Here is a 26,356-nt window from a genome sequence, read left to right as displayed (position 1 = left end):
GACCTCTCCTACTCATTTTGCAGGTCCTCTCAAGGACTATAAACCATGTGCCCATGTCATCACTATCACTATAGTGGGGGCAATCCCTTTGTCCTCCGTTTCCTTGGTACTATTGTTTCTGTCACCATCTTTGGGCCTCAAGCTCAACTTAACCCTTCTCCTCAAGGGCTAGTCTCCTCGCCTCAAGTTCAAGCTCTCTCTCCTCTAAGGAGATTTGGTCCACCTTGTCCTTAAGGGATCCTACCACCTTACCAATGGGGAGAACACTAGAATGACCCCTGTCACTTCCCACTGGTGAAGGGGATCTAGGGAAGAATATAGATCTATGGCCTTAACCATCCTCCCCTCCTTCGTTTCTGTAGGTAATGGTACCAGACTGGCATGTTTCTCAACTTCACTGGTGGACTGCCATTTTGGGTAGTCTATAAATGGCTAAACAAGATCATAAGACCATCCCACCCCCCCCCCCCCCCCACCCAAAAAAGTCCCACACACTCGCCCTTTCAAGCTAGCCAATTTGGTGGTGCCAGGTTGCTTGAAAGGATAGTCCAACACTGCTTATTTCCTTTTCACATAGTGTACTGTAAGAACTTATCCAGCTTTGTCTTTCTATAAATACCAAAACTGAACTTAAACGAAATTAACATAAATCTACATTCAGATGTTTTGCTGCGATTTTTTCTCGGCCCAGATGCAGGCTAGGACATTTGAGACTTTTCAAAGCAATTATATGTGCAGTCTAGATGTAAACAAAATATTTTTGTTCGAACTATGTATCAGCCTTCACACTTGTGATCCTGCTTAACCGCACTGGCTGTTATGCCTTCAATATATTGTGGTTTTATTGCTTATACTCTGTGGTGAAAAGAGCTATGACCAAAATTTAGAGAATCCTTGCTTGTATACTTTAATAATCATTCCCAGTATACGCTGGAAGTTACATTACAACAAAGTTGGACACCAAACATGAGAAAGGACTATCTCGCCTTTAATGAATTATAGAAACTCCGTTACAAAATGAGATGAAGATTTTCGCCTTTCTCAATAATTTTCAGAGAAATACGGTTATCCTCGTCATATCGTATTTGAACCAGTAGAGGGGGGTGTAGCATAGTATATTAATTTACTGTCTCTTGACGTGCAAGTACAGTTGCTTTTCAAAGGATAGACGTTTATAATTGTACTGTATTGTCATTGCATTTATATAGTGCTTACTACCCCTAAAGAGGCGTCGAAGTGCTTTTTCTGCGAGTAGCATTCTACACCAGAACCTATAAAGAATTAGTGGTGAATTAGTACACTGAAATATGAAAGTAATTTGAGTGGTGGATATGTTAGTCAGTTATTTGTATTGAGAAGGATACAGAGCGATAAAAGAGAGATAAAGGTTTGCAGTTACACATAGCGCTTGCTACCCCTGGTAAGGTGTTGAAGTTTTTTTGGGCAAGTAGCACGCTACTCCGGAACCCATAAAGAATTAGTGGTGAATTAGTACAGTGAAATATGAAATTAATTTGAGAGGTGGACAGGTTAGTCTGTTATTTGGATTGAAAATGATAGTGGAGGGATAGATGAGGGAAGGATTTCAAATGTTTTTGATTTTTGTTTTGGAGGTCATAGCAGTAGGAGGAGGCTTGGGAAGAGTAAAATGGTTGTGGAGGGGAAAGAAAAGTTGGAGGGAAGGGTTTAGAAAGGCTTGTTTTTGGGGACTGGAATAGTAATTTGGGGGATCATAGTAGTAGTATGGGGTTTGGGTTGAATGAGAGAGCGGAGGTGGAGGATATATTGATAGAGGTATAGGGTGAGAAATATGGCAGTGCATTGGAAAGAGTAGTAGAAAGAGGTTTGAGATGAGTCAGGGAGTTGCGGTAGAGGATATATTGAGAGAGGTATAGGGTGAGAAATAGGGTAGTGCATTGGATATAATGCATTTGAAGAAAAGTAATAAATATATAGAATCATAAGTACGTTGAAGGTATATAGATTCCTAAAGGAAGGCAGTATATGTAGATTAAAGATGCATTAAATAAACTCCAGCTTTCAAGCGTTGTTGTACTTAAAATTAATTTTATTTAATTTTTGATATATAATTTTTTTGCAATTTAATAGTGAAGCAATTATAGATAAATAGTTATGATAAAAGATTTACTTATTTATGCAGTCACTTATATACATGTTAAAAACAGAATAATGTAACTATCAGTAATATGTACTTTTGTTTTGCAGAACTAATGAATATCTATATATTTTTAAACATAGCTATTCAACACATTCATACAAAGCAATACACATATATAGGTACATATCTATAGTACAAATAAATGCTTATATACAAAGAGATATACGGTATATTTCTGTTTGGATATGGTGCTTATGTGGTGAAGAGCCAATTCTTGAGTAGTTTTCTGAAGATAAGGTGGTTATCCATGGATCTTATGTTGGGGGTTAAAGAGTTCCAGAGTTTGGCTGATTCAACAGAGAAGGATGTGCCACCCATGTTTTTTTTTCTTGTATCTTGGAATTTTGAGGTGAGGTGCCACTCTAGAGCAGAGGTTCCTTTGTTGAATGTGTTTGGTGATTTTATTCCTGATGAAGAGTGGTCCCGTTCCATGTATTGCTTTGTGGGTGATACAAAGCAGCTTCAACGTGGATTTTCTGGTGACCAGTAACCAATGTATGGCTTCCAAGGCATGGGGAGATGTGGTTTTGCGGTTTTATATGTAAGAGGAGTCTGGCAGTCGAGTTCTTAGTCCATTGTAGTCTTTTCTTGGTCGTTAAAGGTGATCTGTGGTAGAGGCTATTGGCGTAATCGAGTTTGGACAGAACAAGAGAGATGGTAGCTTTGACCTTTTTTTTTTTGTACAAACAATTTTATTAAGGTTGAAAGCACAGAGTCATCATTACAGTACAATAGCATCCGTCTATTGCATGAAGTACAATACAATAATACTCATAGACTGTATATTCAGTTTTTTGGGAGGTTACAGTTCCGGTCGTCTCCGCATCGCCATGTCTTCTGTCGGTGAGGTACAAATTTACACTCTATAGGCATTCCACCCACCCATTTCTTGTCCCATTTCTTGGGGCAGTCCCTCAGTTTGTAGACCTCCTTCTTGGCTGGGTGGCGGAGATGGATAGATGCATGATAGCAAACTGTTAAGGGCCGTCTATTAGATTCCCAAAGCATCGCTATAGCCTGTTTTACCAGGTGATGCCCCAGTGCTACCCATTGTTGCTTGATTTCCGTCAGATCTGTGGCCTCCCATATGTTTAAGATCCCTAACCGTGGTGTCAATTGGAGCTGTTTACCCAATATGTCTTTCATTTTTTTGGTTGCACTATACCACAGAGGACGTATCTCAGAACAGTCCCATAAAATATGATAGAAGGTGCTGTCCTGGCCGCAGCCCCTGAGGCACAACGCATCTGCACGAATCCCTATTTTGGCCAGCAGTACCCCCGAAAGGTAGGACCTATGTAGAAGTTTTAGTTGTATAAGACGAAAGCGATGGTTTATTGCCATCTCCCTGGGGGACATTAGTGCTGACTGCCAGTCCTTGACATCTATTGGTCCCATGTCTATCTGCCAGCGATCTCGGAGAGTCTCAAAGGAGTCAGGTAGGATTTTGCAGAGTTTCCTTTCAGAACCTCTCTTGACCAAGGCTATCTCCTGCACCTATCGCAGTTGGTCCTCCAAAGGGGAGGAGTCTGGTAGGGAAGTTAGGTCTGGGATTGTCGTGAGAAGGGCGTGTCTAATCTGTAAATACCGAAAAACCTCCCCGGGTGCGAGGGCATATTTGGCCTGTAGTTCTTTAAACATAAGAAGTTTGCCCTTGCAAATCAGATCTCCTATGTTTGTTATGCCAATGGTGTCCCATTTGTCGAAACCTGTGTGATGGCAGAGCAGACCCAGCTGCTGGGAGGACCACAGAGATGTAGCTTTCATGCGTTTACCTGCCCAACCTAGGCGTTTAGTGGCCTTATGCCAAAAGGCTACGGTTTGTGACATGGGCCCCAGATAGCGTCCCCTGCGGAAATTAGTGTAGAGGGCGCCTAAATATCCTTCCCGCCTTGTTTGATATTTTTCCAGTTGAAAAGATGGATTCGATGGGGAGCCATGGAACCAGTGGTTAATTGCCACCAGTTGCGAGGCCCAATAGTATAAGCGCCGATCTGGAAGGGCAATCCCCCCATCATACCACCCCTTTGTCAGCTTCTGGAGGGCGATGCGAGGCACACCACCGTCCCATAGTAAAGTGCAGATTTCTCCTTCAATGGTGGTCAAATAATTATCAGTAAGTGGGAACGGACAGTTCTGAAGTACATACAGAAATCGAGGTAGGGCGAGCATTTTGAACAAAGCTGCTCTTCCCAGGAGGGACAAGGGCAGCGATCTCCTGTGTTTAACGTCGTCCTGTAGTCGTTTAAGGGGGCCCAGAAGATTACGATCATAGGTATCTTTATCACGCCTGAGCGTAAGATATTCTAAGTACTTAAAGTCCTCTGTGGCCAGCTCAAATGTGTAGCCTCGAGGAAACCTAGGTGGGGGGCCGTGTAAGACATACAGCACAGATTTGGACCAGTTGATGGTGTAACGCACATATTTGCTAAAATTAGTCATGACGTTTAGTAGGCTTTTAATAGAGGTCCACGGGGACGCCAAATATACTAGGATGTCATCAGCGTATAAAGATATTTTGTCTTCCTTGTCTTCACTTCAGCGCAGTCCACGTATCGACACGTCACGTCGTATCCATTGCGACAGTGGTTCAAGAGTCAACGCGAACAGTAGAGGGAACAGGGGACATCCCTGCCTCGTCCCCCTTTTCTAAGGCAAACCATCGTGACATGTGATTATTTACTCTGACTTGATATAGCAGTGCAGTGTAGAGCAGCGCCACCCACTGTTGGAATTGTGGACCAAAGCCGAACCTAGCTAAAACCTCGAAGAGGTAAGGCCATTCTATCGAATCGTACGCCATAGCGGCATCCAATGACATTATGACCGCGTCTTCCTGCAAATACGGCTGCCTACCTAGGACATTGTGGACACGACAAATGTTTAAAGCAGTATTACGTCCCGGTACAAACCCTGACTGGTCTTCATGGACCAGCGAGGGGAGGACTGCAATCAGAGTTTCGCCAACACCTTGGCTTCTGAGCTTATTAAAGATATAGGTCTATATGACCCACAGTTGGTCGCTGGTTTCCCGGGTTTATGTATGACAACTATAGAGGCTAGCCTTTGATCTAATGGAAGGATACCCTGTTGCAGACTCTCTTCATACATGTTTTTTAGACGTGGGGCCACTTTCAAGGCCATACCTTTAAGGCATTCAATTGGAATTCCGTTAGGCCTCATTGCCTTCCCCGATTGGATGGCAAAGATGGCTTTACAGTTCTCTTCTGCTGTTATATCTGCGTCTAGCGCTTCCCGGTCATTGTCCGACAGTGTGGGCAGGTCCATTTCTTCCAAGAGTTGACGTGAGTCGTCTGAGGAAGTGGTGGTCTTAGAGGTATATACTGCCTCCAGGTGGTTTGCAAATGCTTCCTCCACCCTCGGGGATCTGTCACCTGTTTCCCGTCGTCATGTAAAATTTTCAGGGACCCATCGAGCCGCCTGATCTCGTCGTTCCAACCATGCCAGCATTTTACCGGCCCTGTGGCGAGTATGGAGCAGCCTCACCTGGGTTTTTTCACGTGCTAGGGCTTTGTATTCTAGCTGCTTGTTCTGGAGACTATGGGCTGTGGCCTCGGTGGGGGAGGCATTATGTTCTGTTTCTGGTTGAAGCAAGTCGCTTTCGAGTCAGCTGTTTATTTTGATTTTGGATATATCCAATCTTCAACGCCAGGGCATGTCCTTTGATCACTGCCTTGTAAGCTTCCCATATAGTCTTCGCCGAATCGATGGATCTGACATTTTCAGTAAAATAATGGTCAGTGTGTTCAGCAAGGTCGTCTTTAATATCTGGGATTGTAAGGAGCCATGGATTAATGATTTTGGGACCTCGGGTATATCACTGGTGAAAAGTGAGTTCAACCCAGAGAGGGGAGTGATCGGAGATACCCCGTGGGAGTCCATTGGAGTTTTGGAAGTGGCCTGTATCTGCAAGGGAGGTAAGAAAATAGTCAATGCGGGACATACTTTTGTGTGCATTGGAGTAGTGTGTATAGTAGACCAGAGTGGGGTGCAGTGAACGCCAAATGTCAGTGAGGCCCATTGCTTGAGTGAAGTCTGCCATATGAGTGCTATGTCAGGGAGACTGTTTCTGGGGATGCCTATCAAGCCTCTCGTCCATTGTCATGTTGAAGTCTCCCCCTACTATAAGGGTACCAGGGGGGAGATCTATCAAGATCTTACCCAGGTCTTGCAGTGCAATCTTTCCCAGTGCAGGTGGAAGATAGACCGATACTATATTTAGTGGCTTACCCTCCCAGAGCGACTCCAGTACAGCAAATCTGCCCTGTGGGTCAGCCCACATGCGGGTAGAAGTGAGGACCAAATGTTTACATATAAGGATTCCTGTACCCCTGGAACCAGATGTAAACCCTGCATGGATCAGAAGCTTGTAGCCCCACCTATTTAGAGCCTTACAGCTATTACCCAACAGATGTGTTTCTTGCAATAGTATCAGGTCTGGCGATTGTCGCTTAAGGTAATGTAGAACTACTCCCCGTTTTATTTTATTGCCCAGGCCATTCACATTCCACGTCAGTATTGACAATTTTATCTCCCCTGTATTAATCATGGCGGGTAGCATTTTAGATCGAGGGGGGAGTGTAAGGCGACTATTGGTGGAATGCATAGCGACTCCACTTCTTGAGAGCGGTTTAAGTTAGAGGCAAAGGTGGAACCCCACCAGTCATGCCCTCCCAAGTATGTAGGTGGTGACAGCAGTCTAGGAAAGTAATCCGGCGGAGCTAGATTCATTAGGATGCTCTGTGTAAGAAGAACTTTAACAATAAAAATCCCAACCACCCTCCCTTCCCCCCCAAAACTGCCCCTCCCTGCCTCCTGCCTCCTGCCAGTGGAATTACAACTTTCCATTCCCCAACAAGGCAGAGTACCTGTTGCCCACCCCTCCGTGTGTGAGGTACCTGGCTAACTACTTCCACCCCTCGCCTGATCAATGTATTATAGTCATGCTATACTTAGGAGCAGTCAATTCTAGTCCAATCCGTACGGGTATTTGCATGTTAACTGTGAGCCAATGAGGCAGGAGCTCAGTGCATCCAATGCTGCCTCGGGAGTGGTGCCAACAATCGCATAGGAAGCCACCCCATGTGGGCCATAACTTCCAGAGTAAGAGAATAAGCATGTTGTCTAAGGGTGTTGTTTAGAGCAGATGAGGTTCGTTGGTTCAAGTCACCGTTTCCCTTCTGAGTCTTCACCTGAATAATTCTCTCTTGAGGCTGAAGAGACACGCTGACTGTTGTTGTGGGCCCTATTGCTGCGAACTTCCGATGTTCTTCCTACTCGACACCAGCCCTCCAGCCATTCCCAAGCTTCCACCGTGGACAGGAAAAAACATACCTTACCCTCTGATTCAACCTGGAGTTTGGCAGGAAACAGCATGGAGTATTTTATGTCCTTATCGCGTAGAGCTCTCTTAACTGTTGTAAAGCTGTGCTTTTGTGCTTGAAACTTGACAGTAAAATCCGGGAAAAAGGTAACAGTCACGTTGTCAGTTTTCAGCGGAGGGCCGGCCCTTGCAGTTTGTAAAATAACGTTTCTGTTGCGGAAGTTAAAGACCCTCGCAATTATGGGCCTGGGAGGGGCACCGGGTTTTGGACGCCCCCCGGGGACTCTGTGGGCCCGTTCGATAGAGAAGTAGCTGGAGAGAAGTTTGGGTTGAAGTTTGTTGACCACCAGATCTTCCACAAAGAGATCCATGGCAGGCCCCTCCACCCGTTCAGGAACCCCTAGGATACGGATCTTGTTCCGCCTCGCCCTCTGTTAATCATCGAGGAGCTCCTCCATCGTTTTTTGTTGGTCTTGGAGCTGGGCTACCTGCTGTTGTAGAGTACAGGTGTCGGACGTAAGAGCTGTTGTAGTGGTTTCCACGTCTTTAACCCTAGAGTCCATTTTCTTTAGGTCTGCTCGCAGAAGAGTCACTTCTATATTTACTGAGTCAATACGGGCCTCCAAAGATGTCCGTATTCCCGCTATGGCCTCCATAACGTCTTCAAGGGTGAGGTTCTTGGCTGAAAGGTGGGGCTGCGAGGCTTTGGAGTCTTCTCCCGGCATTGCGTCGGTGTCTTCACCAGGTTTGCTCGAGGCAAATTTTGCCAGTTGTTTTTGGGCCTGGGATTTAAGTCCTTTGTTGTTGGCCATCTTTTATATCAGGAGACAAGAGAGTGCGATACACCTGTACTCGACGTCGCCTGCGCGGAGGTGAAAACTGCCCCCCGCCAGCCTGTAGGTTTTCCAGGTGGTGATGGTAGCTAGGTAGTGAGCCTGATCGCCTCCTGATAGCAGGGTGAGTCCGTCCTGCTACTGAAACAGTTTATATATGTTCTGTGGACTGGTATTTCCAGGGCCCCGCTGCAGTGAGCACCGTACTGGGTATGTTGCGAGTCGTTTGTTCAGAGGGCTTCTTTTCGCCACTCTCGAAATTCGCAAGGGTCGCCGTGGTGCAGGGAGTCGACCGATCCTCGACCTTGTGCAGTTCCTCCTCAACGGCGTCCCACAAAGGAGCTTCCAGGGAGGCCAAAAGATGCAGGGGGCCAAGTTGCCCATTAATATCTGCCTTTGTTGCACTGTGTGATGGGCGGGGGCCTGGCGTCACCTTTGCGCACTGTTTTGGCCCGGAATCAGGGATGTGAGGTCTGTTTTTCGCTGGTCTCGTCGTTAGGCTTCAAAGCCGGGGCCTCGATATCGCACAGCCGCCCGGCTTCGTCACAGCTCTCTGCGGATTGCAGCGTCTTCCTCTTCACGCTGCCTCCCGCCACTGCACTTGCTTGCCACCCCCTCACCTCCGCCTCTCGTTGGTCTTCGAGAGGTGCAGCAGCTCTAGGCGATGGAGCTCTTGTCTCCGGGGGTAGCGCCGTTGATTGCCGCAGGTGCCACCGACAGCTTCTCAGGCCGCCATTTTGCCGCCCACAGAGGTCCTCAACACAGCAGCTCCCTCTGGCTTCGGATCCGGCGCAATACGCTTCTTGAGCGGTGCCTCTGTGCTGGATCAGTTGTACAGTAGATCTCTGTCAATGTTCAAAATATTTTTGCAGGAACATCAGGAACATGAAGCAAGATCCACAACTTCCCTAAGCCACCTATTGCACCCAACCAAGTCAAAGTGACAATGGTAACCCGGGGAAGAAGGGCAACAAAACAAGGAACAGGGGAAGAAATCCCACGTTGTTACTCCAAGTGGCACAGGACCTGTCAGGATAAGGCACGAGGCTATGGGAAAGTAGTAAATGACAGAGAACAAATTAACAGGCAGGAATATTCCCCTTATATCCCTTTTTAATCTCCTTGTAGTACTATTCCCTACCTTAAAATAATAAGGCCAGAGTCTTGTATTATCCCTTCCTCCATATAATGTATAAGGCTTGTGTTTGGTTATAAAATAAATAATAAAACAATATTGAGATATGTGTAACTTGTGAAAAGAACTAAATGTAATCTTCTTTGCAGATGCTGAAGCCTACCTCTATGCCATGTCTTGCTTGTGACAATAATGCATCAAGGTGTCTTGTTCTGAGTCCACAGCGTAAAATTAAAAATAACCTCTTATTCAGATATTCCTTTTTTCCTTTTAAATAGTTTCACCAAAGAAAAGGGACGGATCCCCACAGTGCCAGGAGCAGGATCAGGTAAGTAGTAGCAGAGTAAATAAATTAAAAGAGCAGCGCAAGAGCGCTGTTACCGTTAATTTCATAAATGCAGGCATGAAATTCGGCATGAAATTCTTCTCTTTTTCTAATTTTGCAGGTTCGTGAAATGCCCCCAATAGATGCCGCCTAAAGAGGACCCACAGGAGAGACGCTGCCAAAATGGAGCCACATGAGAGACGCCGCCGAGAGGAGACACATGAGAGATGCCGCCGAGATGGAGCCATAGGAGAGACGCCGCCAAGAGGAGCCACAGGAGAGACACTGCGAAGAGGAGCCACAGGAGAGACGCCACCAAGAGGAGCAACAGGAGGGACGCCGCCGAGTTGGGGACTGCGGGATAGATGCAGCTCCAAGCGCCGAAACAACACAAGAGACATAGCGTCCTGGGAGAATTCGGGTACGTAGATTCTGGCAACGTTTCCAGCAGAAGTGAACGTAAAGCGTCACTACTCGAGGGAGGCTTTGACTCGCCTGACCTCCCTCCGCGCATGCGTCCAACTGAACGGCGGCCATTTTAGTAGTTCGCCGGGATCGGAACCGGCAGTCTTGACAATCCCCGGGCTTAGGGGGGAATCTACCTCTCTAGAACCGGAGAAGTGAACGGATATTTGGCGAGGGCTGCGGAGCCGCCTCAGAGAGCGACCATTCCCGGTGGTCGCTAGCCACGCCCCCGGTAGCTTGGACCTTGAATAGAAATCCCAAATGGGGGAAGATTTGTGGCAGAGTATTTATAGTAATAAAGCTTGATCTTGCTAGTTTGTCCACTTGGGCATTCATCGATATCTCGGAGTCCATGGTCATTCCGAGGTTTCTTACTTCCTTCGATAATTTAGGCGGTGTTCCTAGATCATCCGGCCAGGTGGCAAGTGGGTCATAGAGGCATTACATTACTCCAATAGCTTGAATGGAACTACAGAAGTATTGGTACTCACTATTCAGAGTACCAATTTGCTCCTGAGAATTACTGGAACTTTACCATTAAATCTGCTGTGGAAGAGTAGAAAAGTGCAGATATTCTCCCTTTCAAATTAAAGAAGAGCAGGCCCTCTGTACCGGACAGTAACTTTCCATTGAAAGCACTGGATTACCCGATGTAATGGTGGGTTCTTGACTGAACAGACTGAAATTCATTACTATATCAAGAAATAAATGGGTTAGGATGAGAGGCATCAATTAATTTTGCACCTATCTCTTTTGGGGTCAAACAGTCCACCTCACTCAAAATTGCCACACATAAAAAGAATGAATGACCTGGCCACAAAGTCGGATAGAACTACCCGAAGTTTGGGGTTTTCACTAATTATGATGTGTTATTGCAGATGCATTTATACAACGCACAATCTGCCGGTTATATTAACTCAAAGCTCTATCTAAGGTTCAGCTGCTTTCAAACTTGTGTTTGAGGATTCCACCACAGGCCTGAGCCTGGTTCACTACCCACCCCGTTACTTCATGAATACAAATATTTTGTTATGGTGACTCTTCAGGTAGAAAGCCCAGTCAGACGGCTCACCATAGTCAGGTTTAGGTAGCCCTGTCGAAGCCCATGGCGACACACAACCCTATTGAGGCACCCAGAGCTAAACCACTGGTTTTGCACTGAGAGCGGGAACTTGGTACACCAAGAGCACGGGCTTGCATTCACCCACCCCTGCAGTAAGGTGATCCCAGTTCACAGGGGCAGCTCTTTTATTTGAGCAGAGGAGCATTGTCCCACTCACCTAAATGCACAAAAAAGCCCCAGAGATGAAAAATAAAATGGTAATAAACTTAATTCATTACCAATTTATTTTTCAATCCCCTGTACCGAACCAAGGGTCAGGATGGGGCGGGGTTTGCAGAGTGACAGCAGCAGGGAGGAGCGTGGGCTTCCTGGCCAAATTTCAAAGTTCACGTGTTCATTTGGCAGGCCGTCTTGCGACAGTCGGCCAGACATGCGCACTTTGAAAGCTGTAACCCAGCTGTCTTAAGCAGTGGCGGCCGCCACAAATAAAGGGTGATGCGGCGGGAGGGGGAGCACGTGTCGTGTGAAGGTTAAAAATAATAGATGATTTTTTTTTTAATGTACCTGAAGCTGCCTCAGGTTTCTCGTTCGCGGCATCTCCACTTACTGGGTCCCAGTAGCCCCTGGGACAGACTCCCAACCAATCCCCATACTGCAGAGCTGCGCAGGGATTGGCTGAGCCAGCTAAAAAGATGCCCTGCTCAGTACAGGGGAGTCTGTGAAGTTTCTCCAGCCTGGTTGCCTAATGCAGCTGGGATGGAGAAAACCTAAGTGCGCATGGGTGTTTTGGTCACCCTAAGACGGCTGGCTTAAACACACATGAGCACTTAGGGAGTGGGGTGCACGTAGCACTCCTCCTCCCCCTCCCATGCCTAGGCTCCGCCCCTCCCTACAGCGCTGGCTAAGATCAGACAAATGCAATATAAAACGATGCAAGAACATTGTTTTATTTTACATTTGCTGGCACTGAGCCAGGCAGTGGGGCGCCGCTCCTCCGACATTGCAGAGGAGCCACGGCTGGTCTTAAGACAGTGCAAGTGCAGGGTTCCATTTCCCTTGGTAGTGCAGAAAGCGGCCACTCTCTCCAATCTCAGCGCTGCTCTCATGCTGATGAGAGCAGCACCAGGATTTGTTAGGGGAGTTGTTGAGGGTCCCACGCTGGAGACAGAGCCGAGCAGACCTTCATTCAGGTGAGTGCCTTTTTATTTATTTTCTTGTCACCCACCCATTTGCCACCCAAAAATAAAGCCTTCCCCTGCAGAATGTTAAGAGGGGAACCTGAGTCTCCCGTATTTCACAGATATTCATTGACCTTGGCTGGATGGGTGCCATCCTCAAGGTTTGAGTGGGCCCTCCTCAAGGCTTGAGTGGCCCCTGAAGGCTTGGGGTGGCAACGTTGATGCACGGCCTGCAGCGCATGTGTTACGGCTCTGAGGGCGGATGCTTCTTGTGGTGCCTGTACCTCCTGGTTTCATGCCATGTTCATGGATCCAGAGGCCAGAATAGCCATTCTGCAGTGGAGCCTGATCTGTCTGCATTTTTTTGTCAGCCTACAAAGACGTCAGGTACATTAGGACACATGTCCACTTGTCACCAACAAGGATGTATGAAATACAAGAATGACTATCTCCACATGGATTGCTATACACTGTATTGTATGGCACCACTGCAATTTCATGATACTTCTCTCCGGAAAGAGGGTGATACCAATCTTGGTCCTAAAACCTCTATAGGCATCTTGGGGATTACTTCCATCAAGACATTAATGCTGTACAGTTCTTCCAGGCAGGCAACCAATACAGGACCAGACACATGAGATGTGTGGGTTGGTAACCCATGGACCTGAGATCCAACCACTAGCTGGAGATGGCTCTCCCTTTCCTAGGACTGGTTTCTCAACTCTATGTAGAACTCCCAAGCTCCCCGAGGGTGTAAGGCTCTACAAATGCCCAGTCATCCAGGGCTGTAGGGGGCATGAATGCCTAGTCTAGGGTCCAGACCCAGGACTGGGCCTGTAGCTACCGAGGTGGACCTCTCTATCAGTTCCATAAACCCTGGAAATCCTCCCTCCCTCCTCCACTGTAAAATGCTCCAGAAAGTGCCAGGTCAGAGATACTGAAGGCCTTGCTGGCTACTCTGGACTATGAACCCTGGACCAGGGCTCTAGTCACCAACCTATATAGGCACTCCATGCCCAGAGGAGAGTTCCAGATGCCTTGGGAGGAATCCCAAGCTCCTCTGGGGTGAAAATCTAATAGCAATTTGAAATTTCAATTATTTTCCAAAAACAGCGAATTTACAGTATATGTGGATCATAGATTTAGGATAAGTCCCTTCCCTATGTATGTACTGACATTCATACTGTTCATTGGACAGTATACTGAAGTTTATTTGCTCTCCCCTACCATTGTAAGCAATGGCACTGGGAGAGCACTGTCAAAACTGTCAAACTTGATTACATAAAGGGTGTAAAAGTTATAACAAAGTGGCAGGGTACAAGATTTGAGGCCAACCCCCAGCAGGGTAATCTTATGGAATGTGGGGGCATCTGACTTCATGGGTGGTGGATAAATGGAGCTATCTTATTCTTGCCTTTACTATATGTCCATGAATATTCTGACAGCTTTCTGTTCCTCATGTTGGTGGCTTGCTGCACCCAGGACCTGCTGGGTACAGCCGGTGGTCATGTTAAAATATACTCCAGGTGCTGCCCTTGGCCTTCATTTACACCTAGCGCCTGGGCTCCATGCATTTAGAGACCAAGGGGTATGGCTATTGGCTGTGATCCGCAAGTTCAGGGCACGGATTGTGACTTTAGCCACATTGCACACCTTAATTTTTTCTTCTAGACTCAGAGGCATGGACTTTGGCCATAAGCAAAAAACTCTTGGCGCAGAATGGGGGCTTTGGCCATTCCATGCTGCTGATAACCCAACCCCCACTGCCACTGTGCTCATGGCACATGGTAACACATTTAGCCACACTGTGTGCCCAGGGCCAGACTGGGAACAGCAACTAGCTCTGGCAGATTGCTGCTCGACCTGCCCCAGCAGCGGGGGTTGCAACTGAGAAGCACCGCTCCTTCTTTTGCACAGGGGGCAGATATTGCAGCACTACTGCAGAACCGGCCCCTTGTAGCAAAACCGGCCCTCATGGGACAAAACCGGACTTCGCCCCACTGGGGAAATGCCCGGCGCCTGCTCCGGCCAGCCCGGCCCTATGACTGCCTAGGTCCTCTAGCCCCACAGTTATGTGTCACCTACCTGCATGAGGACTGAACATTGCCAGAGTCCACCCTTCATTTCATTTCTCATTAGCCATGAGATGAGTAATGACTAAGGGGCTCATTTATGAGAGCCCTGCATCACTTTTGCACCACGTAAAGTGGCCCATGCATGATGCAGGGTTCTCATAAAGATTTATGAAGCCACGCAAAGCCACCCTTCATGGCTTTGAGTGGCCACATATATTATGAGTAAGGCGACGCAGCGCGAATTGCTGCATCATCTTACTCTGCACCCAGGAGGCATTCCATAGGCTTTGCAGTGAGTTTTCCCACACAACACCCATGGAATTCGATGCTGCAGCAGATTTGCAAAGTGATGTAAACCTGGGGAAGCACCAAATCCGAACTCCTCTTGAGGTGAGGCATAACGTGGGGAAATGTTTATTTCTCCTACTTTTTTCCTCTTTCCATGTGTGCTGCATTCTACAGCACAAACAGAAAGAGGAAAATGCATATTAGGATTGTTTTTGTGCAGGAAGACATCCCTTCCTGCACAAAAACAATCCTGCATGCAATGGAGGGCAAGGGTGTCTATGTTGTCGCTAGGCTGCTGAAACTATGGCAGCGCAGGCAGAAAGGACAGGAATGCCCCGAATTGCTTAAATGGAGCGCACTCCTGCCCTTTCACTGTGGCATAGGGCAGCGCAGCAAGGTGCCTTGTTGCGATGCCGTACCCCAAAATGCCATAAATTAGGCCCTAATTGTACGCCAACACAAGACCGCAGTCAAAGTTTTATCTGCCATTGATCCTTCGTTAGAAATAATTTTACAAAGGATTAAGACTGATGTATTGAACATTCTTACCTTTTAGTGCAACATTACAAGAATGCATTAAATCAATAAAAAAAGTTAATATTTTTTGTATCCTTTTTCTATTTTATCTATGCCCCATGCGTGGTTGCCTGTCCAGCAAGACCACAAACCATGGTCTTGGGCGTAGGACACATCCCAACACCCAGTCCAGTCCAGAATGCTAACTTTTCTTCGGAAGTTTTACCATGAATTAGGTTTACCACAAGGCCTTTACTTTGTGGTGAATGTAACATGGGGTGTATTTACATCACGTGGCAAGACTTTAGGAGTTATTACTTGGCAAGGTGGTAAGTTCGAGTTAAATACGATTTTGGGTGGGTAGTGTGGGTGGGCGCTATTTTTTGTTGCAGGCTAGTTGAGTAGTGTTTTTTTGGGTGCAGTTTATTTCTTTTAAGGGTTCATGGATATATTCTTAGGGACGGTTTGTTGGGTTTCTATGGTTGATTAGTGGGTAGTGTATTAATTTTGGTGTATTTTATTAGGGTCCCGGGTGGTTTAGTAGTTTTTTAAGATGCAGTTTTATGTTTTCGTTGCGGTTCAGGGATAGGCTCTTTTGGTACAGGTTATTTTTGTATAGGGGTTATGGCTGGGTAGTGTTTTAATTTTATGGTGCTTTACTTTTCACGTTTGAAGGTAGTTGGGTGTTTATTTTGTTGGGTGTATTTTTCATTTTTATGGTACAGGGAAAGGTTTTTAAGGACAGGGTATTTGGTTTATAGGGGTTATGGGTGGCAGGTTATTAATTTTGGAGTGCTTTATTGAAGATACTGGCTAGTTTACTTGGGGTACAGTTTAAAATATTTAGGGTCCAGGGGTGGGTTTTTATGGCTGGGTTGTGGGTTTAATAGGAGTTATAAGAGGGTGGTGTATTACGTTGGGATGCTTTATTGTTTAGAGTTCTGGGTTGTTGGGAAGTTTACTTTTTGGGTTGCAGTTTTAATATTTTTAATTAATTCCTTTTTGGTTCTTGGATAGTTTTTTAGGAACAAGTCGTTGAGTTTGTAAGGGCTATGTGTGGGCAGTGTAGTTAGTTCCATTCAGGATGTCAGACAAGGGTATTTTAGCCCCTTTTGTTTTCTACTTTACAAAAATGGGATTAAAAAATATCTGGTGGGAAAGGGAAAGATATGCCCGTATAGGAAGTCAATCAATTCCATTCTTTTATACAAGGACAATGTAGTTCCTATCACCCGCACAGCAAACAGCCTACAGGTTATATTGAATTCATTTTCAACCTATATGGATGATTTGGATCTAAAGGTAAATCATTCAAAATCATATATTATGACCTGTGGACACCCAAATACAAAGTCCAAGTGTTTTGGTATGGGGACAAACCTAGTGAAGACTAAGGGGCATATTTACAAGCCCTGTGCGCCACCATAAAGTCACTTTTTGTGACTTCCCAGTGGCGCACAGTGCTTAGCCATATCTACAAAGCCCGGTCAAGCCACACTGCGTGGTTTTTCATGGCCTGGTAGATATGGAGTAAGGCGAGGCAGCGCGAGTCGCTGCCTTGCCTTACTCTGCTTTAAATATGCATTCCATGGGTGTTGCTTTGGGTGTTCCCACTCAACCCCCATGGAATTTGACGCTGCCCCAGATTTGCGACATCAGGTAAACCTGGGGCAGCGCCGAAACCTTGCACCCCCCTAGAGCGGGCATACCGAGGAGAAATGTTCACCTTTCTTCTTGTTTTTTTCCTCTTTCCACGTGTGTGGCATTCTGCAGCTCACATAGAAAGAGGAAAATGCTTCTTGTGATTGTTTTTGTGTAAGATGCCCCTTCCTGCACAAAAACAATTGTGCCAAAAACACCCTTGCCCCATGGTGCAAGGATGCTGCATTGGCTCATGGCTGCAAAATGTGCACGCATCTTTTAATTTCAATGCATTCCTGTCCTTTTGAAATGGTGTAGGGAGGCACAGCAAAAGGATTTGCGATGCTACCCTACTTCAATTCCTTGTAAATATGCCCCTAAATCTTTCAATTATCTGGGGATTCTTTTTAGTTTATATTTTAGTCGGAATGCTCTTTTACCTTTAAGATCCCAACAATATAGTAGGAACACAATTCTATTTTTAGATCTGCACATAGACTAAGACATAAGCCAATTAAGGAGATGATAGGCTTATATAAAACCAAATGCGACTCAGCAGGGGTACACGGGGAAGGCCTGTGGGGGCCATTGTAGCCTGCGGGTTCTTCAACCTGCTGAAAACTGTCTTTCAGTTACTAGAAGCACTGCCACTAGTATATGCCATGAGGAATCAGGGTTGCCGTACCTGGAAGATTCAATTGGGCTCGCTCCCCTTGATTTATGGATCAAGCGTTGGGGAGTCCCGGAGGCGGGCTTCGCCAGAACATGTATTTCAGATGACCTTACTCTTGACAGAGTAGATCGAATCCCCTGGCTCTCCTACTTGAGAAAAACATTTGAGAGATCAGGCCTCCCAGAAGTGTCTGAAAACCAGCAAAAGATAATGCTTAAATGTAAAGAGGTAGTTAAACAGCGCCTCTTAGACCATTGTGTGGAACTGCGGCTGGAGAGAGCGCAGTTTAAGGAGACGGTGGATAGATACTCTTTGGTATCCACTACAAGGAGCTCAGAACCCTATTTAGATTGGATCGTGAACTCTTCCCATCGCTTTTACCGTACTCTTTTTAGATTATGTACAGTGCATTTTAAGATTGCAAGGATTTTGGCAGTGCAATCTACCTCCCTGCCATTGTGCTAATATATCTGAGCAAAGCACAAGTCACTTTATATTGTTTTGTCCTCTGTATTCGGTACCTCGGTTCTCTTTTTTGGTTCCCATTTTGCGTAACACAAACTTGAGACAGCATGAGGAAGGGCTTGTGTTTTTGCAGAAACTTTGCACAGTAGAAGTTCTTTACACAGTCATACATCTTATAAGAATGGCTTTTGCAATCAGGAAATGCTATGAAGAGCTATATTTATAAGGATTGTATGTTTTGTGCTTTAGCAAGTTTGATGTATTCTTTTGAAGGCAGGCCTTAACATTGTTTCCTACTTTTCTATATTTTTACGCTTTTATCCATGTACTGTGTATTTATGTTTTACATTAATGGCTATTGCCGAATAAAGATTATTGCTAATTGGGGCAGTGTATTCATTTTGAGGTAATGTATTTTTTGAGGTTGCGTTTATATTTTTTTAAAGGCTCTCACATAGGTTTTTAGGGATGGCTTCTTTGGTTAATAGGAGTTATAGAAGGGCAGTGTATTCATTTTGCCGTGCTTTATATTTTAGGGTCATGGTGGTTGAGTAGTATAGTTTTTTGTGGGGTGCAGTTTTCCCTTTTTAGGGCTCAGGGATAGGGCTATAGTAATGGGCTGTGGGTATATCGGGTTTTTGGTTGGAATGTGTTATATAAATACTAAAACAGTTACTTAATGTTGATATAATTTTTGGGGGAAGTGAAATGAAATAAAAGAAAGAAAATATTTATTTTTGCTACATATGTTTTGCTTAAGGGAAAATAATAAATGTTTTTCACCAAACATAAATTTTATTAAAGATTAAATAAATTATGTACAATATTTGTAAAAGATTTGGTACCTTTTTTGAATAACATCATTTGATTAACAATTTCCTTTCCTTTTCCCAACAGATTTACATTAATTAGCTTGGTGGGAATTGTCTTTTTTTTGTGTTTACCAACGCCAATCTTTTCATGTTTTCTGGTGCTGTGTCTGTGTTTTTCAGTCAGTGGAGCACCACGTCGACCGTTAGGGTCGAAGATGGAGGGATGCAGCCGCTGCGGTCAGGTAAGATTCAAACATTTTTACATACTACTAATATTTAGAGTTAGATTCATTGATCGGAAAGGGAAGCAACGTTTAGGTTGTGGGCAATTTAAATTGTTTTTGTGCTTTAGATGTTTGTTAGTTAAACAGGTTGCCGGACTCCATGCCTGTTGGGACACATTGATATTGGAGATGTTTTTTTAAAAAAAGTGAGTAGAAGGTAAAAGTCCGGAGTGCTCTTCTGTTAAGACACTTTACTCCTACTTATCATTCAGTTTTTTATTTTTTGAGGTTCGAATATTTTCGGGTTTTGGATGGTTTTGAAAATGGACGGAGGAATTGTAATGGACTCTAGGTGTTTGGATTTCAAGCTCTTTAACGAGGCTTAAATACCCCCTACCGTTATTTCTCCATTTGTAATGAGTAATATTTGGGGAAACGTTCCCATTATATTTTAGGTTTTTAATGGGATAGAACTTGGTTTGCATCGAGGTGCTTTGTGTTTTTTCCCAGGTGCAAGGATGTCAGGAATGAATATCTAAAATCTTTTTCTTGAATTCTGTTTCTTCTCTATTGCCTGGCGTGGTTTTCTTTACTCTAAGATGCTTTTTCAGGTTTTGGATGGTATGTTCTTTGGATTGTGTATCTATGGGCTGCGAAGGCACTTGCATGGAACTGAGATGAGTAACACTCCGCCAAAGAAAGAAGGCTTCATAAAGTAGGTTTGGATAGATTTCCAATTTCAAAAAATGTTTTGTTGTCTAAGTAATGTTTAACTGGGTCATTAGAGATTTAAGGGAAGGATTTATTTGGCCTGATATTTTATTGTTAATTATAAGGGCTGGTAAGTAGGGATTTAATTGTTACACAATTGGTAGTGTAATATGTATGCAACATTTTCATGGTAACCTACTCCTGAAAACATGATGAATTGTTGCACGTTTGAAAGGAATTGTGAATTTATTTATTTTGTTCTTTTTGGAATTCCATCTAGTAGACTAACTGAAAATGATTGTACATGTCTTGTTTCTTGGAAACGTTGTTTCCAATAAATTATAGAATGCTGATTGGGATTTATCAACTGAAGAGGAAAATGAGTTATGGCATTGTAATTCTTTGCACCCTCCCTCTAAATAGGTCATCTTCCACAAACCGAGCATCTTAAATGGCCAATCCACATACCCTCAAAGTAATTTAGCAATGGAGCCAATCTTTCTTTATTATTACTAAAGTATTGACTTTTAATAATTGCAGTGAAATGTTAATCCATGTGTTCAGGGGATACAAAGCCTAAAGCTGTTAGTGTTCTAATTTCAAACTTTAATAACTGTTTAAAGTTGGAAAAAAAGTCCTGGTAGACCTTTTTAACAACAGTAATCAAATCTAAGGGGTATATTCACAAGAACGTGTGTTAAACATCTCTAAAAAATGTTAACGCAACTTTACACATCGCAGCCTATCGTGGGAAAATAATCACGTATCCACGTGGAATTCACAACTCGGTGGTACCATGCAATAGTCCGCCGAAAACGCAGCCAATGTCCGCGATCCAACCACCGCGATGGAGATAAAAACACAAACCCCAATGCGTAAAAAGACGCGATGTGCCCAAACGCGATAAGAAATCAGTGACTACCAGCGAGAGGCCAGCAATACCCACGCGTAATGCGGGAAAAAGCACAAGAACAGCATACGGAAAATGCCACTAAAAAACAACATCGACTGCGGAGTACCACGGATGCACCCTGACCAAATGCAGAGGACAACATGAACCCCACAATCCCCACGGAGGAACACCCAGAAATACAGGGCCCGTGGAAAGCCAATGAGAAGAGGAAGATGGGGTACAGTCGCCAGGCAAACCCGACATTGGTGAGCATTCCCCGGTGGTCCACTATTGCCTGCACATTGATGGAATGTGTGTGCTTTTTGTTGCGGTAGTGGTGTGCAGTATCCGCATCAGTATCTCACAGATTGCCTAAATAACAATATAATCCCAGTGGGTTTACAGGTGCGAAATATCCCAGTGATTTTTGTGGATGATGAGGACTTCAAAGTAGGCTTTAGCTTCGTTTCGAATAAGTGCTCACGAAGCTGGATGGTCCTCAGTATTGAGACTGCTTTAAAACATATAGAGAAGTTGAAAAGCGAAATAGCTGATCTGGAGAAACAAATCTTAGAGGACACTTCTATTACAGATGCTCGGGAATTTCTTAAAAAACTAGAAACCACTATATCGGATTTTCAAAGAAACAACATATTGAAAAAGACTGAAAAACTGCAAAAAGATATAAAAAATTATTCTAGGGAACATACTTATCCTTATCTGAAGAAAGACTTCTTCCAACAGAATCCTAATCAATCCAATTGGGTACCAAAACACACTACTTTCTCTGATACAGCTTCCTCAAGTTCGGATGAAAATAATAGTCGTGGGAACACTTCGAACTATAGATTTGGTAGAGGACAGAATCCTTCCTCCTCTTCCCCTTTTTTAGCGAGGGGTCAGCAACCACAGAGAGGCAGAGCTCGGAACACCCGGAGGGGTTGGTTCAGGAACCAGTACACCCCGGGATTCCGCCAAACCAGGAACACCTATTACGAATGGTAGAGCCAACCTCTATTGATAATCTCTCCATAATGATTAATCAAAACAATCACACTTTGGAGATAGTTCCTATTTTCAATCTATCGAGATATGAATTGAGTACCAAGGAGACTGAGTTGTTGAGTCATGGTTTATCATTTGTCCCTACTAATAGAAATGATTCGTTTGAAACCCAGATTGAATTGTACAGATTTTTTAGAACAATACGTCTGAAATATTTGTTCAATAAGACTCCTTTTTTGACATATAATAATATCACAGGGTTACGCTGTTCATCTACTTTCTATCCAGCTACTAATCTGATGCCAAAATAATTAGTTACCTTTGAAAATGTGGTACTAACTGAGGTTGAACAAATGTTTCGTGATAGAAAATATGTTAAATATAATTTTTCAAAGGAGGAACATCTGACTCTCAAAACCCTTGCCAGTCGGGACGACATTGTGATCAAACCGGCTGATAAGGGTGGCAGTATCATTATACAAGATAAGACAGATTATGATATGGAGGCTTTGAGACAATTGAGTAACATATCACATTATGTCAAATTATCAAGAGAAGCACATTTGCGCCGAGCGTAGCGGGCCTCTATGTGTTCAACTTCGAGAGGAAATTCATACTCACTGAGCAGAATCCTTTCCTCAAATACATCTCTTTTTGGAAACGTTACATCGACGATGTCCTTGCAATTTGGCAAGGACCAGAAAACATCCTAGTGGAGTTCTGTCAGTGGATCAACACCTGTGACGAGAACCTGAGATTCACCCACACCACAGATAGAAACACCATGGTCTTTCTAGATGTTGAGATCACGAAAGAAAAAGATCGCCTAGAGACAATAACCCACTATAAACCTACAGCAAAAAATAATCTATTAAGATTTGAAAGTTTCCATCCTAGGCCTCTGAGGGAGAATCTCCCGTATGGCCAGTATTTAAGAATACGACGAAATTGCAGTAAAATCAACGATTTTAAGAAACAAGCCCTTGACTTGACCAAGAAACTTGAATCAAAAGGCTATCCGGAGAAGATCCTCGATAAATGCGAGAAAAGAGCGCGCAATCAACCTAGAGCGGCACTTCTGGAAAACAGACCTCCAAAAGAAGGTACCACACCTCTAACTTGTGTAACCACATACAATAGTGTTTCAAACCTAGTAACAAAATCGGTCAATAAACATTGGAAAATCCTCAATACTGGGATCTTCAATTGGGAAAAACCTTTGTTTTCCTACAAGAAAGCCAGGAGCCTAAAAGACACTCTGGTGAATACACGCCCAAGAATGACGGATCAGCTAAAACAACCTACTGTTCTAAATGCATGGGGTCTACCTGGTATCATTGGACATTACAAATGTGGCAATTGCAGTGTCTGCCATCTCACTGAGAACACTAAAACTCTAGACTTGGAACCAGGAAAAATATGGACCTTGAGAGCTCACACAAACTGCAATAGCACGAATGTAGTATACCTAATCATGTGCCCATGTAACCTACAATACGTGGGTATGACAACCAGAAAAATCAAACAAAGAATCTGCGAGCACCGCAGCACAATCAGATGCAAGAAATCAATGACAAAACTAACAGAACATTTCCTAGTAAACGGTCATACAACCAACGATCTAAAATGGACTGTCATCGAACAGATTACAGCAGGAGAAAAATCACAGGAAAGACTTTTTGAAAAAGAACAACGTTGGGTGTACAGACTTTCCACTCATAAGAAAGGGCTTAACGATAATATCCCATGGAATTCAGTACTTTCCAAGTAAATGACTTTCCCTTTGGCACACTCCATCTGAAAATCAGTTCTGTCCCCTTCAAAAATACTGTATCTACTGTTAAAAGTACGATAGATATGTTTGTTCTTGTGTGGGTTATATCAGGATAAGGATGCCTGGAATTGACACCTACTATTACCTTTCTGTCCTCTAACCTGTAATCTCCTGGTCCCCCATGAGAGGATTATCTTCCATTTCTTCCTTAGCTTAAATATTGACGCTAAGTTTTCCGTCAATTTAAACACCAGATGTTAACACTTTGCCTCTTCTGAGGCTTACCGCTTTATGCGTGTGTTTTCACATAGCCTATTTCGCCAATACACACCCCTCGTTTTGAGCCTATAACGCTCTTCCACTCTTGTTCCAACTTGGGCTGTCACCTACGCCTCTATCCATTGGGCCTTACATGTCAACAAATGTTACTATTGGCGGAATTTTAACCAATCGTGTGCAACCAGGAAGTATTTGACACGCCCCCCCCGGTTCCTCTCCGCATCCCGGGCATTTCTCGGGACGCGGTGGCGGGACACGGTTGTAGGCGAAATAGCTGATCTACCTTTTCACTATGTAAGTAGACAAGTACTTCTCGTGGGTGGGCACCACGCATCGTTCAGGATCGGTCATTCGGTCCACTTATGTTCTACGTTTTTCCCGGCAGATTGAAGGTGAACTTTCTGTCCGTGCTCTCGACATTCTCGAGGCATTTTTTCCCCGCATTACCAGTAAGACCAATCTTGGAGTTACCTTTCACGTTTCTCGCCCTCTGCACGGTTGTTTCAGGAGTGTTGTTATGTAGAGTATGCGAGTTAGTTGTAGCCCTTTTGAACCAGTTGTCGGTATAAATTTAATACTGGCATGGTGTGTTTCGACTGGTGACGAATGGCATTTGTGATTGTCACTTGATCACTCGTCGCTAGTTACGTGCACCACGCAAATTATCGTGTGAGTGCACAGAATCACCAGTACGACCAATGGTGGATACACAGAGTGACAACACGAACGATTGATGTTAGTCACCTGATCTTCACACCGCCATTCACGTGCACCCCGGTAAGTTACCGTGTGAATGCACTCTCTCACCTGTTGGATCAACAGAGTATGATTGGAGCAAGTTGTAGCGCACTTTTGATGGATGCAAGCTATATTCCACAAATGGAGCACATACACACTATTTCACCATAACGTGGATGACTGGATTAGCCGATTAAACCTCACAACCACGGCTTAGCATCACTTTCTAGTGATTGAGAGGTACCTGAAATCTATAATGCTTTACTGAATATAAATACAATGTATATTTTATTTCTGTTTTCCTCCACAGGTTTATTCCCACTGGATTTTCAGTAGGAATTTTTTACTCCTAACCAAGGGCAGGGTACACCTTAGCGCGTGTATACCACCCTGGTTAGCACCATCACCTCCGGTCCTGAAGAAAACCCGGAGACTTTCTCCACCAGGGTTGAAACATGTAGACCTTTTTATATATATGACCAACTACATATATATATATTATTTTTTTCACTCACTTCACACTTTATTTCTAGATACCACGGGCCAATTTAACCCTATAGGGTATCCCCATTTACTCTTTTAACATTGATCAAGTGCTCTATGATTAAATATTTTTACAGAGTTAGAAACTTGACCAAATTTTAAAACACTACAATCACTTACACACACGAACAACACCAGCTCCACTGTAATCAGGTGTCGCAGCACACCCAGATGGCACTCGGCCTCTGGGTGGGACCCCGATGATGAAGCATGTCACCAACTAGGTTGGTGAGTGAGGGGTCTTTAACAAAAGGATTGTCCCTTTCAGTACACCTCTCTTAAACTTGGAGGTATCATTTGACCTCAGAGGGCGCACTCCTTCTTTTGTTTGCCAAAAATTATCAAGAGATCCTACTGATAAGATCAGAAGAGAGATCTTTGATCTTACTAGTTTGGGACGTGATGGCTTATGGCTTAGTGTAAAAGAATTTGAATATCTTAATAAAAGTGATTTCTCCATACCAGCGTTTTATAGGCTTCCAAAAATTCATAAGGACGACAAAAATCCCCCTGGTAGACCTACTGTGGCAGGATGTCAGTCGATTTTACAACCATTGGCAGAATATGTTGACTTCTTTATAAAACCATATGTGTCTTTTACAAAATCATATACCAGAGACAGTACACATGTGATTGTGCAGTTAGAAGGGCAACCGTTTGATACACAACAAAATATTCTTGTAACAATGGATATAGAAAGCTTATATACAAGCATACCCCAGACAGAAGCCCTAAATGTGATCAATGAGAATTTAGATCAAAGACCGTGTCCTCATCAGGTACCATCTGATTTCATTGTAAAATATGCAAAAATTGCATTGGAGCAGAACTGTTTTATTTTCAATGGAGATTTTTATGGCCAAATAAAGGGAGTCGCCATGGGAGCGACTTTTGCTCCAGATATAGCGAATCTCTTTGTAGCCGCTTTTGAGGAACAGGTGATATATAACAACAATCTATTTAGAGGCCAGATTAAAATGATATATGTCTGATATGGGAGGGGTCTGTTCTGAGGTTACAAGAATTTCATGCTTGGTTAAATGAGCAAGATAACAATCTCAAATTTACAATGGATTATGACAATCAATCCATCAATTTTCTAGATTTGCAAATCTGGAATGATGATGGGAAGTTATCAACAGGTCTTTTTACTAAACCAACGGCAAGGAATACACTCCTTAAATACACAAGTCACCAT

At 44.1% G+C, this 26,356-nt stretch overlaps 1 long non-coding RNA gene across 1 annotated transcript in view; it reads left to right on the top strand.

Annotated features, from left to right (window-relative positions):
- The window catches only part of LOC146776061 (uncharacterized), a 114,587-nt gene extending 94,673 nt beyond the window's left edge, over positions 1 to 19,914 (top strand). The window contains exons 4-7 of the long non-coding RNA XR_014972308.1: positions 9,770 to 9,819; positions 9,938 to 10,237; positions 19,173 to 19,234; positions 19,828 to 19,914. This is a non-coding gene — a long non-coding RNA (uncharacterized LOC146776061). The remainder of the gene's footprint in view (positions 1 to 9,769; positions 9,820 to 9,937; positions 10,238 to 19,172; positions 19,235 to 19,827) is intronic.
- Positions 19,915 to 26,356: the final 6,442 nt, after the last annotated feature.

This window comes from Triturus cristatus, chromosome 12 (genome assembly GCF_964204655.1).
Source record: "Triturus cristatus chromosome 12, aTriCri1.1, whole genome shotgun sequence".
Taxonomy (NCBI): Eukaryota; Metazoa; Chordata; class Amphibia; order Caudata; family Salamandridae; genus Triturus; species Triturus cristatus.
This window is presented reverse-complemented; position numbering and strand designations above follow the sequence as displayed.